This window comes from Schistocerca gregaria, chromosome 6, assembly GCF_023897955.1.
Source record: "Schistocerca gregaria isolate iqSchGreg1 chromosome 6, iqSchGreg1.2, whole genome shotgun sequence".
Lineage (NCBI taxonomy): Eukaryota > Metazoa > Arthropoda > Insecta > Orthoptera > Acrididae > Schistocerca > Schistocerca gregaria.
The window spans coordinates 247,454,406-247,472,270 of record NC_064925.1 but is presented as its reverse complement, the minus strand read 5'-3'; the positions used below and the strand labels follow the sequence as shown (position 1 = coordinate 247,472,270).

Below are 17,865 nucleotides of genomic sequence, written 5' to 3'. Positions count from 1 at the left end.
ATTCGGAATTGATCAATAAAAGTTCGTGGATGTAATGAGTTTCCTTCTCGAAAGTGTTGAAATTTTCTGACTGTGAGGAAATGATCGTTGTCGTACTTCGTCATGGTTCCATATGAAATTCGCGATTCTTCGCCACTTTTGTTTCTGATCATTTCTCCCGTCGTTCTTTCCGGTTGTGGTAGATCCATTGGATATTGTCCACTGTAACTTTCGCCTACCCTTGCGTAGTACCGTTGGAGTGGTACGCAATAATTTTCTTCCATCGGTTGTGAACGTGTAGCTGAATTCATTGCACTGTACTCTTCGCGACCTGGCTTTCCATTGTCACGTGTTGGTTCGGTATCTTGTCTGGCTAACCTTGCCGCTTCATTGCACGATCCAAACTGTCTTGAAACATACATTTGTGGTTCTGCTGTTACAGATACGGATGTGGTTGCAGACTCAGTGCTTGTTCGATCCTGTTCACTACGCTCTTCAATGGTTTGCAACAACTCTGTTCGCAATTTCTGAAATTGTCGCTTCGTTTGCGCTTCTATTTTGGCTATGCGGTTATCATATCTTTTCAGCGCTGCTTTTGTGATACGTTTGTGTAACACACTGTTTTCAACAATTTCACGCGCTGTACCTGCTGCTTGTCTAGTAATTTCGTTTATCTGTTTCTCTAGTTTCTTGACTTCTCCGTGGGTGTTGTTACTTAATGTTTTGATCTCGTCCTGAATGTCATTACACAATGTTTGCACGTCCGCTTGTACCTTGTCAATGTCTGTACTCAATTGATTGTGACCTGTTATTAAGTTTCCTATCACTTTTCGAGATTCTTTTGCCTCGTCTTCAATATGACTTAGGTGTAACTGAATTTTTTTTGTTTTGTTCTTTAATCTCACGCATTTGTCTCGTGGTTTCTGCATTCTGAATTTGAATTTGGTTTCCGTAATTTGTTGTAATAATTCTTCCAGATTGGTGGGTCCTATTGCGTTTTCTTCCGACGTCCTACGCTCTGTGTTTTCGCCCAAGTGTTGGTTCGCAACCGATTGCATTGAACTGTGCTGTGGCACGTTTCTTCTCGCATTCTTTGCACTCTGTGGTGAGGGAGCTCTGATTACTTGTACTATGGGTTCTACGTATTCAAGACGCAAGTTAGAATCCTCATCGACTGTCTCACTACTTTCCTGCTCCTCTGTCGTACGCTGACTTAGATTTCCTGTGCCTTGGCGTACATTATCCTCGTTATGGTGCGTTATATGTCCTATTTCCCGCGATACTGCATCGTCTCTTGTACTGTCCTCTATTCTCTGTCCATTTTCATGCTGGGTCTCTACCTCCATTCGGTCAAGGTCTCGATCTGCCATTGCTAATCTTTCCGAATCCCTTGTTTTCTGTTTTAAAAGCAATTCACGCGCACTTCTTCGCGTCAACATGCTCTCATACGATCTCACGCGTTTCATAAACTTTTTGTTCACACGATTTGACAAACCATTCACTTACTTGTTGGGTCAGAACCAACTTGTCAACGACGTATCCGCCACCTGTGCGCTTGTATTGGAGAGAAAACTTAATTCTAACAATATTAAAATTCGTAACTTAATTATGCTATTGTCTCTAACAGACTCATTTCTATTTAATACTTTTACTATCTATCGCTGCAGCTACTGTCTTCGACCATGTATAACTTTAGAAATATAAATTTTTACTACGACAATTTTTTAGGAGGATATTTTTCTGACCTTGTTAGGCATGTGGTCGACCTTCAATTATGGTATTTTACCATCCTGGCAGGGTCGCCATTTTCTAAACATTCATGGTGGTGTCTGTTTGTTCAATATCGTGTCTCCCTACCACTTTCGCGCAACGACGCTCTGGGCGTGTTTTTTAGGGAATTGACTAGTTTGAACCTGGGACCTGTTGCTGGTAAGGAGACGCCAGACCACACATGACATGTAGAATTCAGAAGAGTTCAGTGAGACTAGCGATGATATAACCAAATACTTAAAGATCTCAGCGTCAGCTCCACTGCACTCTCTGTAAAAGAATCTTACTACTAACTAAATTTAGTGGAGGGGTTCAAGGCTTTCCTATTTTTAGTTAGCTGGTAAAATAACGCCGAAAAAGCAGTTACGTTTACTATTGGAAATTTTATTCTACTCACAAAACATTGTTTATAAATTGCACTACTGATAAAAGGAAATGTTTCAATACAGGATGGTAAAAACCAACTGCGTTCAACAAATATGTGAACGAATATTCCCTGAGTGGGTTTCCAAGTTGTGCAATGGATCGAAGGGTGACATATGCCATTTGACATCTACACTCCTGGAAATGGGAAAAAGAACACATTGACACCGGTGTTTCAGACCCACCATACTTGCTCCGGACACTGCGAGAGGGCTGTACAAGCAATGATCACACGCACGGCACAGCGGACACACCAGGAACCGCGGTGCTGGCCGTCGAATGGCGCTAGCTGCGCAGCATTCGTGCACCGCCGCTGTCAGTGTCAGCCAGTTTGCCGTGGCATACGGAGCTCCATCGCAGTCTTTAACACTGGTAGCATGCCGCAACAGCGTGGACGTAAACCGTATGTGCAGTTGACGGACTTTGAGCGAGGGCGTATAGTGGGCATGCGGGAGGCCGGGTGGACGTACCGCCGAATTGCTCAACACGTGGGGCGTGAGGTCTCCACAGAACATCGATGTTGTCGCCAGTGGTCGGCGGAAGGTGCACGTGTCCGTCGACCTGGGACCGGACCGCAGCGACACACGGATGCACGCCAAGACCGTAGGATCCTACCCAGTGCCGTAGGGGACCGCACCGCTACTTCCCAGCAAATCAGGGACACTGTTGCTCCTGGGGTATCGGCGAGGACCATTCGCAACCGTCTCCATGAAGCTGGGCTACGGTCCCGCACACCGTTAGGCCGTCTTCCGCTCACGCCCCAACATCGTGCAGCCCGCCTCCAGTGGTGTCGCGACAGGCGTAAATGGAGGGACGAATGGAGACGTGTCGTCTTCAGCGATGAGAGTCGCTTCTGCCTTGGTGCCAATGATGGTCGCATGCATGTTTGGCGCCGTGCAGGTGAGCGCCACAATCAGGACTGCATACGACCGAGGCACACAGGGCCAACACCCAGCATCATGGTGTGGGGAGCGATCTCCTACACTGGCCGTACACCTCTGGTGATCGTCGAGGGGACACTGAATAGTGCACGGTACATCCAAACCGTCATCGAACCCATCGTTCTACCATTCCTAGACCGGCAAGGGAACTGGCTGTTCCAACAGGACAATGCACGTCCGCATGTATCCCGTGCCACCCAACGTGCTCTAGAAGGTGTAAGTCAACTACCCTGGCCAGCAAGATCTCCGGATCTGTCCCCCATTGAGCATGTTTGGGACTGAATGAAGCGTCGTCTCACGCGGTCTGCACGTCCAGCACGAACGCTGGTCCAACTGAGGCGCCAGGTGGAAATGGCATGGCAAGCCATTCCACAGGACTACATCCAGCATCTCTACGATCGTCTCCATGGGAAAATAGCAGCCTGCATTGCTGCGAAAGGTGGATATACACTGTACTAGTGCCGACATTGTGCATGCTCTGTTGCCTGTGTCTATGTGCCTGTGTTTCTGTCAGTGTGATTATGTGATGTATCTGAACCCAGGAATGTGTCAATAAAGTTTCCCCTTCCTGGGACAATGAATTCACAGTGTTCTTATTTCAATTTCCAAGAGTGTATAATCTAGGTTTAAATTAAGTTCACAAAAGAGAAAACTATCAAAATGGTCTACAGTGACCCTCAATTATCTTTAATTACTTATCTAACTTGTCGTCAATTACAGTGGCTGATGTGGTTTCTCAATAACTATATAAAAGAAAAATCATCGCGTTTCAGATCTGTTCTTCAAGTGGCAAATGTGAACAACGTGAGTTTTAATTAACGATCGACACTAGTATTACGCAAAAAAGGGGTGTAACAGATGAGACTTCTGCAGTTCTGAGTGAAACCTTATGCGCTCAAAAATGCGGCATCGCGTGCGTTCATTACCTTGTCGGTGTTTAGGCAGCGTCAGGGCAGCGGCGGGCAGCACAGCTCCGCTCACCTCGCCATGTCGGATGCAAGTCTCTCCTTACTACAATTTACCGAAGTTGGTTTAAAAAAAACTATCTGGCTGTCTTTCCATCTGACCAATCAGGGTCTCAATGTTAACCTTAAGCTCCGCCTACAAAAATTCCCTAGTTCGGGAGGCTCAGTGATGGCTCACGCCTTAAGTCAAAAATGTCCATTCGTTCCAGCCACAGGCTATCTCTGCCACGTGCGCCCATACCAAGTAGAAAAAAATGGTTCAAGTGGCTCTGAGCACTATGGGACTTAACATGTGAGGTCATCAGTCCCTTAGAATTTAGAAATAAATAAACCTAACTAACATAAGGACATCATACACATCCACGCCCGAGGCAGGATTCGAACCTGTGCCCGTAGTGGTAGCGCGGTTCCAGACTGAAACGCCTAGAACCGCTCGGACACAATGGCCAGATACCAAGTAGAGTCGCCCTAGGAAACCAGCCATATATTTACAGTGTAATTCCAATTAAATATTGCAATTGCACCACCAATCTGGCGACATTTATCAATTGGCCAAGTACCGGAAATACGTTCTCGTGATTTCCTATGTAAATGTATATCCTCCTTATGGCTATCAATGTACTGAAATTTCAGTTTTTCACATTAAATCTGCCCCTACCTTATGAAGGGACATAGTCCCACCCACATCATTTTCTTTACACATGACAGAACACTGACCACAGTAACTTCACACACCAACAAAAACACATTTCAGACAAGCAACGTAATTTTCATTTGTGTGTGTACAGTATCCAAAAGAATTACGGTATATCCACACTCAAATCAGCTAGGTGCCTCGATTCTCCTCGGCTATAGTAAATGATTCTTCCAGCCAATCATATTCGAGAATAGACAGCTGGTATTTTTAGTCAGCACTTCCGGAAAGTGCTGCATTCCACCAAGACTCACTCAAACAAGTACTGTAAAGGGCTCGTGTCCAGCAGTATGTTATAATCAACAGCGTTCCTACAGATGAAAGGGTTGGAAAGACACCACCGATATGGTTGGTGTACTGGAATATACGTTGCAGTCGATAGTGCAACAAAGAATACGTGAGGATCTGCTTCATTACTTTGGGAGGGTGACATGCATGTGAACACTTCACGAACCCAGTTACACTACCTGCATCACATGACACAAAATACTGTTTCTTAGTGTAGGAAATAGCCATCAGCAAGGAGCATGTGCAAAAACTACTTTCCTTAGCCGAAACACTTTATAAATTCGGTAAGATGTTATTAGGATACGCCATTTGCATTTAATTTTTTACTGGTCTGAGTTCCCGCCTTTTATGTTTTTTAAGATGTTATTACGATCTGAAATTTCCATTTAATTCTGCTATTGGTCTGGGTTCTCACCTTTTATGTTTTGTGTGTGTGTGTTTGAGGTTTACGGGCGCTAAACAGCGTGGTCATCAGCGCCCAAACACATAGAAACAGGAACACATGCGGTGAAGGGACGAAGACCAACAGCGATCAAGGGGAATGGCTAAAAGACGCAGACCTGACGCAGTTCCAAATCCCCACATACAGGGGCAAAACAAGAGGAGAAGGAACACACTAAAAAAAGGAAAGGAAACACAAGGAAAAGAGAACAGAAACCGAATGGAAACAAGGAGGTAATCGTGACTGGTGGACCTCTTACCTAAAACCTGGGTGAACCAGTAACCCAGCAGCACATTAAAACCCTCTCCCTAAAATCTGAGGCAACAGATTGGACAGGACACAAAACCGTAAGACCTTAACCACAGTCGCTGCGTCGTCTTGCAAAATAGAGGGCAAATCCGGGGGCAAAGAAACCACCGCCCTCTGGTCAGAGAATAAAAGACAGTCAAGTAAAATGTGGCGGACAGTAATCTGGACACCACAAGCACTGCAGATTGGGGTGTCCTCCCGCCGGAGTAAAAAACCATGCGTTAAGGGACTGTGCCCGATGCGGAGGCGAGTGAGGAGAACCTCATCCCGCCTGTATGACTGGTAGGACGTACGCCATGGTCGCGTAGTGGCCTTTACGAGACGCAGTTTATTGTCAGAAACTGCCAGCCACGCCTCTTCCCATTGATGCATAACACGAAAACGCAAAAGGGAGGTTACAGCATGGAGGGGGACGGCACATTCAACAACGTGAGGGAGGGAACATGCATCTTTGGCAGCCACATCCGCCAGTTCGTTGCCCCTAATACCCACGTGCCCCGGCACCCAGCAGAAAGAAACCTCCTTCCCCTGCCGTTGCAGGTGGAGTAGGGCATCATGGATGTTCTGGACGACCGTATCCGCTGGGTACAAGTGTTGAATGGTCTGAAGGGCACTCAGGGAGTCAGAACAGATGAGGAACTTAAGACTGGGAACACATCTCATCTGCTCCAATGCCCGCAAGATTGCAAACAATTCGGCATCAAGGATGGTAAACGCCGCAGGAAGCCGTAACTTGACGTCTCGATCAGGGAAAACAACAGCACAACCAACAGAGTCCCCCTGTTTAGAGCCATCTGTGAATAGAGGTACATGGTCCAGATGCTGGTTTAAAATATCGTAAAATAAGGAGGTAAAAACAAACGCCGGAGTGCAGTTCCTCCGGTTCTCCGACAAGTCTAGAAGGATGCTGGGCCTCTGGAGCAACCAGGGAGGCAGGCGAGTAAAACCTTGTCGTTGGGGGGCCACACGCTCCACACCAAGGGACTCAAGCAAATGCTTGGCACGAATCCCAAATGGTCTCGTTGCCCTGGGACGACTGGAAAAGAGACGTTCCATAGGCGGTCGGGCAACGGTAGGGTACGCAGGGGAAGTAGGACAGGCAAGGAAATGACACACCCGTCGCACCATGAGGAGTTTCCGCCGAATGGCGAGCGGCGGTTCCCCTGCCTCAGCACACAGGCTGGGGATGGGACTGGTACGGAAAGCACCAGTGGCCAGCTGATACCCTCATGGTGTACTGCGTCAAGGATCTTCAGATACGAAGGCCTTGCTGACCCATACACGGTGCAAGCATAGTCAAGACGCGATCGGACGAAAGCCCTATAAAACTGCAGCAGACGCGCCCGATCTGCTCCCCAGGACCGATGGCTCAGACACTTCAAAATATTCAGTGCCTTCAGGGCCCGCACCTTGAGGTCTTTAAGGTGAGGCAACCACGACAACTTGGAATCAAAAGTGAGGCCCACGAACCTCACAGTGTCTCTAAAAGGAAGAACGGTGTCCCTCAGACGCAATTCAGGGGAGGTAAAAAGATGCCAAGAACGATTAAAATGAACACACACAGATTTTTCTGCAGAAAAGGTAAAACTCGTCTTTGCAGTCCATGTCTCTAAGCGCTTTATCGTAAGCTGCAACTGCCGACTAGCAGTGACAAGACTGGAGGAAGAACAGAAAACAGCGAAATCGTCCACAAACAAGGAGCATTGGGCAGGACTCCGGATAGTGGACGAGATACTGTTAATAGCGACGGCAAAGAGGGTGACACTTAAAACGCTGCCCTGAGGAACACCATTCTCCTGCACGTACAAATCAGATAGCACATTACCAACCCGATACTGAAAGAGGCGGTGAGAAGGAAAGGACCGAATGAAGATGGGGAGACGGCCACGAAAGCCCCACTCATGGAGTTGATTGAGGATAAGGCGGCGCCAAGTAGTGTCATACGCCTTATTAATGTCAAAGAAGACCCCTAGACAATGCTGGTTACGTAGAAAGGCCTGCTGGATGGCGGCCTCAAGCAGGGTCAAGTTGTCTATAGTGGAACGACATCTCTGAAAGCCACACTGAGAGGGGCTAAGGAGCTGCCTGGTCTCGAGAAGCCAAACCAGGCGGCAGTTGACCATGCGTTCCAACGTCTTCCCAACACAGCTCGTCAAAGCAATACTGTGATAACTACTGGGATGCGTTCGGTCCTTCCCTGGATTGAGTAGGGGAATCGAAATCGCCTCCTGCCACAAGTCAGGGTACGTGCTGGATAACCATATCATATTAAAACAGTTCAGGAGAACTTCCTTGGATGGCAGCAAAAAGTGCCGCAGCATGCTGTACCAGATTTGATCATGACCAGGCGCAGTATCATGAGCCACAGACAGCACAGAATCCAGTTCCCACATTGTGAAGGGGCAGTTGTAGGGTTCAGAATTTAGAGACCGGAATTCCTAGTGACCCCTTTCGATGGCAGTGCGGTAGCGGCATAAATCTGGATCACAGTTAATAGTGGCGGTAGATTCCGCGAAATGCATGGCCAGTGTCTGGGCAATGTCTCTCGGCGCCATGAGGAGACATCCCTGAAGCAGCAATGCCGTGACAGGTAGCTGGCTGAGTTTCCCAGAAATCCTCCTGATGGCTTCCCATACTTTCGTAGAACTAGTGGAGCGAGAGATGGAGTTCAAGAACGATTGCCATGACCGTCGTTTGCTCTCTTTAATCACTCGCCGCGCTCTGGCCCTTGCCACCCGAAAGGCCTCAAGATTGCCAGCTGAGGGACGGCACTTGAAGCGGCGCAGATCTGCACGGCGGGCTCAGATGGCTGAGCGGCACTCAGTGGTCCACCAAGGGACAGGACGCCTCTTGGGATGACCGGATGACCGTGGGATTGACAGTTCAGCAGCATGGGAGATCACGGCTGTAACATGGTCTACCCATTCGTGGACGCTGGCACGGTGTTCCAAAACAGCCAGTTGGCTGAAAAGTGTCCAGTCAACTCTGCAGAGGTGCCACCGGGGTGGCACTGGTAATGCCACAGCCTCATCCAGGAGGCGAATCCAAAGGAGGAAGTGGTCACTCGAATGGAGGTCAGCAGCAGCCTCCCACAGAGCAGAATCCGCAAGTGCTGGAGAGCAAAAGGAAAGGTCAATAGCCGATGACAACTCGGAAGCAGTACAGAAATGAGTGGGAGCACCAGAGTTGACGATGCTCAGTTCTTCAGATATCATGAGGCTTTCCAGAATGCGACCCCTGGGGCAAGTAGTCGGAGAGCCCCATAAGACATTATGAGCGTTGAAGTCCCCAAGAAGAAGAAATGGGCGGGGGAGTTGCCTAATAAGGTCCGTGAGAGCCTCAGAGTCTATCGCATCCGGAGGCGGTAAATAAACTGAACAGAATGTGAGCCTCCAACCCACAAGAATGTCAACCGCAACTGTTTGCAAGTCGGTGACGAGAGGGAGCTCAGATGAGGGGTGTATGTCACGGACAAAAACCGCAACACCATCCTTTGCCCTTTCCCCTGTCAGATCATCTTTTCGATATACGGTATAGCCCCGTAAAGAAGGAGCATCAGTGGCCCGAAAATGTGTCTCTTGGAGACATAAGCACAAGGGGCACTCTCGTATAAGAAGTCGTAATTCGGCCACATGCGTCCTGAACCCATTCAGGTTCCATTGTAATATGGGAGCCAGTGATCAGGGTGGCTGAACTTTCACCCTGCCTCTGTGCTTTGGAGGTGAGCCCATACTGGCCGGAGATTTATTCCTGGGGCGAGAAGATCGCCCGTGGTCGACATCAATGTCCATAAGCTCCGATGACAACCCACGGGAGATGTCAGACAGTACGATGGCCTCAGGTGGCAAAACCTTCACCTTCTGAGGCTTTGTCTTGGGGGGCTTAGAATGCAGAGCCTTGTCAACAATTGGAGCTTTACTCGCCTGGGCAGAAGGCGCCATATGGGGGAGGCAGGACGTACCCCAATGTCAGCAACCACGGCCTTGTCCGACGTAGCGGGGAGAGCCGCAGGTTGCAAAACAACCACAGCAGAACTAGTGCACTGGCAAGCGCAGGTATTAGTGCTAACACTAGCAACCTCCGTTTGCGTAGCAGCAGTGGCCATTTGTACCGGTTTTTTCAGAGCGTAAGCGAAAGATGTTGAAAACACAGGAGGTTGCATGACCTTAAAGAGCTTATTACCCTCACCATATGGGATGTGCTTAGATGTTTTAATCTCGTGTACCTTCCGTTCTTCGAGATAGATGGGGCAGATCTGGCTCCACACAGGGTGACTCCCAGAGCAATTCACGCACTTCACAGGCGATGAACAATCGGCTCCGTCATGGGCAGGCTGACCACATTTACCACAAGTGGCTATCCCATTGCACCCCAACGTAGTATGCCCAAAGCACTGACATTTAAAGCAGCGCATTGGGTTGGGGAAATATGGCCGTACTGGCAAACGTAAGAACCCCACTTTAACATGCTCTGGGAGTCTCGGGCAACTGAACGTGAGAATAAACGAGTCAGATTTGACGAGGTCCCCATCGACTCGTTTCATAATATGCTGCACACCAACAATACCTTCGTCAGCCCACTCAGATTTTAACTCGTCTATGGGGATATCCACCAAGTCCCTACACGTCACAACACCCTTACTATAATTCAAAGTGGAGTGGAGCTCGGTCTCGATAGCGTACTCTCCTAGACAGGTTGCTTTCCGAAGGGAAGCGACTTGACGGTAACTAGAAGTCTCAACTAACAGAGTCCCATTGCGCAGTCGCTTTACAGATTTCAGTGTTCCTGCAATTCCCTCAAGACCCTTGTGGGTGTAAAAGGGAGAAACCCTCTCAAAGCTACCCTCCCTCCTTTTAATAATCAAAAACACTTTGTGATTATCAGCATGTGCTCCGTTACTACAGTCTGTTAAATCTCTAGCAACACCAGGCCCTGGAGGACTCGCAGCGCGTAGCCGCTTTTTCGATGGGGTGTGTTTTCCTATCAGTGGCTCACCCAAGCCAATGGTAGGGGGAAATGTTGAGGTCGAAGGGTCCATTGCGGTCCCACGAGCAGCTAGGGAACTAAAGGTCCGCTCAGACAGAGCCCCGCGTGCCTGAGTAAGCCTTATACAACTGGGGTGCGGCAGGTGCCCCAGAGGTTGCCCGCTTGCGTCTATTCCACCCCAACAGCTATGCATCTTCTAGGCGCGGAGCACACTGAAAGATTGAGGGGTTTTAATAGAGGTTGGCCTTCCTCGCAATGCAGGCGGTGAAGCCAAGATTACCATTCCCCGCAGCACACAACATTTCACTGCCGCGCCGTACTGTGGTCGCTGATGCATGTCCGGGGGTTACGGTGACAGGAGACTGGCGGCGCAGACCAGTCCCCAGCTCATGACCCCGGGGTCGCCAAGCCCGTACTCAGCAAGTGAATGCTGAGCCCCTGGGGGATTTTATGTTTTATTGTGTACTGGGTGCCTAGAATGCAGGATCCATTTCGGAGTCTCTGTAATTGTCCACACAATTATCATATTTGGTGTCTCTGGTTGTTGCCTTTTTTTAGCCGTAAATTTTAATGCTGAACTTATGCACTGGGATGTAACGTGAAAAGACGTTTACCACGCTTCCATATATGTTCAAATGTCAACTTCGCGTTCTATAAATACTAAATACTTCACAATCTTTAGATTCGATGCAGAAGAAGACTAGAGGCACAAGGTGACAATCAATCTATTTTATGCAAACGACATAATTTCAGATAACAAGTATTTTATAGCAGCCAGCGTGCCGCTCCAGCACTTTGTCAAGAACTCACAACTGTAGCCTTCGCTGACAGTTGTGCTGTAGTGACAATATTCATATATCGCCAGTTGTAACGGATGACAGGCAGTGCTGCGGACGTCGACAACCTAGGACACTTCTGTACTTAGGCCTGCGGTCATTTTATGTCACCTGAAGCTGTTGCACCTGTCAGTCATTTCTGTCACTCGTGTAGGATGTGGCCTTAGTGAGTTAACATTATACTATGCAAACGTCAAAGCTGTATTAGCTGATAATGTTTGTTTTTGTTGTTATAGACAGAGTATGAATATATCGTATTCCATTAATGTCAGTCATACTGACATGGCGTGAAGTGAAACTTTCTGGCAGATTAACACTGTGTGCCAGACCAATACTCGAACTCTGGACCTTTGCCTTTCAAAGGGAGGTGTACTAGCCATCCATCCTTACGGCCATACTTCGACCATTACCTTCCAACTACCCTGACATTATGGTGTCAAGTAAATTCGTTATTATGTTGCTGTCGAACGTGAGTAATGACATACCAACAGAAACATATGGCAGCAGTTCAGAGGGACCAGAATCTGAAGAAGAAGTTGGCTAGTCTAGGGAAGATGAGGAAATAATAGGGTAAGTTATCAGATAAGATGGAAGAAAGAAATCGCAAATAGAAAGGTGGTTTTTATATTGTTACTTGCACACAATGAAACTGCTGTTTTTAGCTGCCCATTTCAGATTTATAAAAATGTCTCCCTTTTATTCTAGGCAATCATACAAAGATGGCGAAAAGTAGTAGAAACGTTAGCATTCTAGTATGTTAGTACCAAATGTATTGAGAATACCTTATTGCCGGCCGTGGTAGCCGAGCGGTTCTAGGCGATACAGTCTGGAACCGCACGACCGCTACGGTCGCAGTTTCAAATCCTGCCTCGGATACGGATGTGTGTGATCTCCTTAGGTTAGTTAGGTTTAAGTAGTTCTAAGTTCTAGGGGACTGATGGCCTCAGAAGTTAAGTCCCATAGTGCTCAGAGCCATTTGAGGCAGTATCTTATTATTTGAGAGTTTAGTGCAGCACCATAATTATTCCAGAATGAGATTTTCACTCTGCAGCGGAGAGTGCGCTGATACGAAACTTCCTGGCAGATTAAAACTGTGTGCCCGACCGAGACTCGAACTCGGGACCTTTGCCTTTCACGGGCAAGTGCTCTACCAACTGAGCTACCGAAGCACGACTCACGCCCGGTACTCACAGCTTTACTTCTGCCAGTACCTCGTCTCCTACCTTCCAAACTTTACAGAAACTCTCCTGCGAACCTTGCAGAACTAACACTCCTGAAAGAAAGGATACTGCGGAGACATGGCTTAGCCACAGCCTGGGGGATGTTTCCAGAATGAGATTTTCACTCTGCAGCGGAGTGTGCGCTGATATGAAATTTCCTGGACGATTAAAACGGTGTGCCCGACCGAGACTCGAACTCGGGACCTTTGCCTTTCGCGGGCAAGTGCTCCACCCACTGAGCCACCGAAGCACGACTCACGACCGGCACTCACAGCTTTACTTCTGCCAGTATCCGTCTCCTACCTTCCAAACTTTACAGAAGCTCTTCTGCGAAACATGCAGAACTAGCACTCCTGAAAGAAAGGATACTGTGGAGACATGGCTTAGCCACAGCCTGGGGGATGTTTCCAGAATGAGATTTTCACTCTGCAGCGGAGTGTGCGCTGATATGAAACTTCCTGGCAGATTAAAACTGTGTGCCCGACCGAGACTCGAACTCGGGACCTTTGCCTTTCGCGGGCAAGTGCTCCACCCACTGAGCCACCGAAGCACGACTCACGACCGGCACTCACAGCTTTACTTCGCCAGTATCCGTCTCCTACCTTCCAAACTTTACAGAAGCTCTTCTGCGAAACATGCAGAACTAGCACTCCTAAAAGAAAGGATAATGTGGAGACATGGCTTAGCCACAGCCTGGGGGATGTTTCCAGAATGTGATTTTCACTCTGCAGCGGAGTGTGCGCTGATATGAAACTTCCTGGCAGATTAAAACTGTGTGCCCGACCGAGACTCGAACTCGGGACCTTTGCCTTTCGCGGGCAAGTGCTCCACCCACTGAGCCACCGAAGCACGACTCACGACCGGCACTCACAGCTTTACTTCTGCCAGTATCCGTCTCCTACCGTCCAAACTTTACAGAAGCTCTTCTGCGAAACATGCAGAACTAGCACTCCTGAAAGAAAGGATACTGTGGAGACATGGCTTAGCCACAGCCTGGGGGATGTTTACAGAATGAGATTTTCACTCTGCAGCGGAGTGTGCGCTGATATGAAACTTCCTGGCAGATTAAAACTGTGTGCCCGACCGAGACTCGAACTCGGGACCTTTGCCTTTCGCGGGCAAGTGCTCCACCCACTGAGCCACCGAAGCACGACTCACGACCGGCACTCACAGCTTTACTTCTGCCAGTATCCGTCTCCTACCTTCCAAACTTTACAGAAGCTCTTCTGCGAAACATGCAGAACTAGCACTCCTGAAAGAAAGGATACTGTGGAGACATGGCTTAGCCACAGCCTGGGGGATGTTTCCAGAATGAGATTTTCACTCTGCAGCGGAGTGTGCGCTGATATGAAACTTCCTGGCAGATTAAAACTGTGTGCCCGACCGAGACTCGAACTCGGGACCTTTGCCTTTCGCGGGCAAGTGCTCCACCCACTGAGCCACCGAAGCACGACTCACGACCGGCACTCACAGCTTTACTTCTGCCAGTATCCGTCTCCTACCTTCCAAACTTTACAGAAGCTCTTCTGCGAAACATGCAGAACTAGCACTCCTGAAAGAAAGGATACTGTGGAGACATGGCTTAGCCACAGCCTGGGGGATGTTTCCAGAATGAGATTTTCACTCTGCAGCGGAGTGTGCGCTGATATGAAACTTCCTGGCAGATTAAAAGGAGGTAGGAGACGGATACTGGCAGAAGTAAAGCTGTGAGTGCCGGTCGTGAGTCGTGCTTCGGTGGCTCAGTGGGTGGAGCACTTGCCCGCGAAAGGCAAAGGTCCCGAGTTCGAGTCTCGGTCGGGCACACAGTTTTAATCTGCCAGGAAGTTTCATATCAGCGCACACTCCGCTGCAGAGTGAAAATCTCATTCTGGAAACATCCCCCAGGCTGTGGCTAAGCCATGTCTCCACAGTATCCTTTCTTTCAGGAGTGCTAGTTCTGCATGTTTCGCAGAAGAGCTTCTGTAAAGTTTGGAAGGTAGGAGACGGATACTGGCAGATGTAAAGCTGTGAGTGCCGGTCGTGAGTCGTGCTTCGGTGGCTCAGTGGGTGGAGCACTTGCCCGCGAAAGGCAAAGGTCCCGAGTTCGAGTCTCGGTCGGGCACACAGTTTTAATCTGCCAGGAAGTTTCATATCAGCGCACACTCCGCTGGAGAGTGAAAATCTCATTCTGGAAACATCCCCCAGGCTGTGGCTAAGCCATGTCTCCACAGTATCCTTTCTTTCAGGAGTGCTAGTTCTGCATGTTTCGCAGAAGAGCTTCTGTAAAGTTTGGAAGGTAGGAGACGGATACTGGCAGAAGTAAAGCTGTGAGTGCCGGTCGTGAGTCGTGCTTCGGTGGCTCAGTGGGTGGAGCACTTGCCCGCGAAAGGCAAAGGTCCCGAGTTCGAGTCTCGGTTGGGCACACAGTTTTAATCTGCCAGGAAGTTTCATATCAGCGCACACTCCGCTGCAGAGTGAAAATCTCATTCTGGAAATTTTTTAGAGTTTGCAGAGGGAAAAATGCATTGCGTAGACTTGGCATATAATTAATTTTAGGTCATACGTTTCTGTGTATGAAATGAAGCCAACATATCGAAATAGTATTTAAAGTTGAGATCAGGATTATATCTTTCTTAGTTTTCGAGATTTTGGATTTTATGTCTGGCGGATGACTTATGTATTGTGCGCCCGACTATGCCCGTGTGTATTGGGAATCATGACTCTGCAAAAATTGTCATATTTCATAAACAGTTCGAGATATCGGCACACGGATTTCCTTTTTTCTTTTTTTATGCAAGTGACAGCATACAAAGAGAAACGTATTTGTTTTATGATGAACACTTAAACGTTTCTGTCAAGTGTTCTAGTGGAGTAAAAACAGGATTCACTACAAATTACACAATGGGTTTGTGCTCGAATTTTCATAGCCAAATGAAGAGTCGGAAATGAACTGACTGCATATCAAATTAACCAACATGAGGTCTTTTTTAAAAAAACTTAATTATTTGAAAGTAATGAGGATAATTAAGAAAAACTTAGTGAGTCGAGAGAACAGTGAAATGTTGCACGAATAGCTGCTTCTAGCTATGTAAATGAAGTGTCAAAAAGTTCATCTCTTCAAGGTCTATGTATTTTGCAAATAAAAAGATGCATTTGCATGATATTTAACTGTCAAAAGCTCCCTTTGAATCAAGTACTAAATTTAGGACATTTAGAAAACAGAAGACGCTAGGAAGGCAAACGAGTTGTCACTAAGAAGTTTTCTGAATAAGACCTGAAAATATGAGAAATGAAAAAAATCGGCCAAATGTTTTGTGGAGTGATTTGTCTAAAAGTAAGAAATAAAATGGACTGGAGAAGCATTTAATGTGCCTTTAAATGATGCTCTAAAGCATGTACAGCAAATGAGATGCATAAAATGTTTCTCTAATCTATTTTGCTCGTATTTCTTAATTTGAGACGAATCATTTCGCAAAACATAACCTTTTTCTTAACGAAACTTATCATACTTTATTTACACAGACTATTTAGATTAATGAACACTGATTGCTGATGAATTATGTTCCCAACAATCAAATATCAGTAAAATTTCTTGGTTGTTCAATATGTTTTATTAGCAGTTTAAGGTGTATATACACTTAAAGTACTTTTGCAAGACCTTAAAGATATGCTTTGAGATGCCATGTGAAAAGTATAGATAAAACTCTGTTCACTCATCAGCGGTTGATAGGATTCTGTCTGAGGCATTTAAGATGTAACCTGGTCCAAACCCAGGACCCACAAAGAGATAAGGTTCTAATCAAAATCAAGCCAAGCTTGCAGTAAGAGTTATATGTGGTGTGAACTCAGAAACATCCTGCAGAAGCCTGTTTAGGGAACTAGTGATACTAACTACTGCTTCCCAATATATTTATTCCTTAATGAAATTTGTCATTAAAATATATCACTTTTTGAAACCATCAGCTCAATTCATGGAATCAATACTAGAAATAAGAATAATCTTCACAAGGATTTAAAGTCACTTAGTCTTGTACAAAAAGGTGCGCTTTATTCAGGAACACACATTGTCAATAACTTGCCAACAGCCATAAAAAGCTTAACAACCAATGAAATTCAATTTAAGAAAAGCCTAAAGGATTTATTGGTGGCCAACTCCTTCTACTCCATTGATGAATTTCTCAGTAAAACCAACTGATGTATATATATATAAAAACTTCTGCACAATTTCAGTGCACTAATGTGTTCATTGTAAATATGTATGTGAGTGTGTGTGTGTGTTTGCGAGAGAGAGAGAGAGAGAGTGAGTACAATCACACTTCTGCACCATTTCAGTGCAGTAATGTGTTCATTGTAAATAAGTATTATAGTTGTTGTATTACATGTTTATTACCTTATAAATAAATAAAAAACTTTTTTATTTTAAATTCAGTGCATTAGTATTTGTAAAATGACTCTTTCATATAGTGTTCATTAAAAAATGACGATCATTCCACTTGGGACCTGTGGAATGGTACATTAGCTTATTTGTCATGTATTGTTGTTTTTCTGACATGTTCCACATCCAGGAGGACCACCTAACTACGGATCAATTGGAATGAAAGTAAATCTAATCTAATCTAATCACAGAAATTGCCGCTAGTCCACAGACACCTGGTTTCTGTGATGGGCCATTCTGCCATACTTGCGGTGATCAATCATTCTTCCACACTTAACTGCCACTGAAAGCTCGTGGTCACTTTAATCTTTAATGGTAATCTTTAATTCAGTGATGAGACAGTCAAATATATACGTGCTCATCCTCGTATATTTTAAGAATCTGTTTGGTGACCATCTTAGTTGATGTCATAATTGAACAAGTTCACTGTGAGGAATCCTCCCTTTGTAAATTTCAAGGACAGAGCTCCTTTATCGCCTTATTTTTCTAAGTAAAGGTAATTTTGTCGAATTATTATCGAGCTACAGCATTCCATGCTTTATTGTCTCCATATTATGAAATTAGCTGGTCGGTTCTAGTAGTCGTCTTGGAGTTTGTT

At 46.6% G+C, this 17,865-nt stretch overlaps 1 protein-coding gene and 1 non-coding gene across 3 annotated transcripts in view; one reads left to right on the top strand and one right to left on the bottom strand.

The window, feature by feature from the left end:
• Positions 1-17,865, top strand: part of LOC126278566 (adhesion G-protein coupled receptor D1-like) — a 159,291-nt gene that overhangs the window by 70,883 nt on the left and 70,543 nt on the right. The window lies entirely within an intron of this gene.
• Positions 12,729-12,803, bottom strand: Trnas-uga (transfer RNA serine (anticodon UGA)). Its single transcript has one exon. It is a non-coding gene; the product is annotated as a tRNA-Ser (tRNA).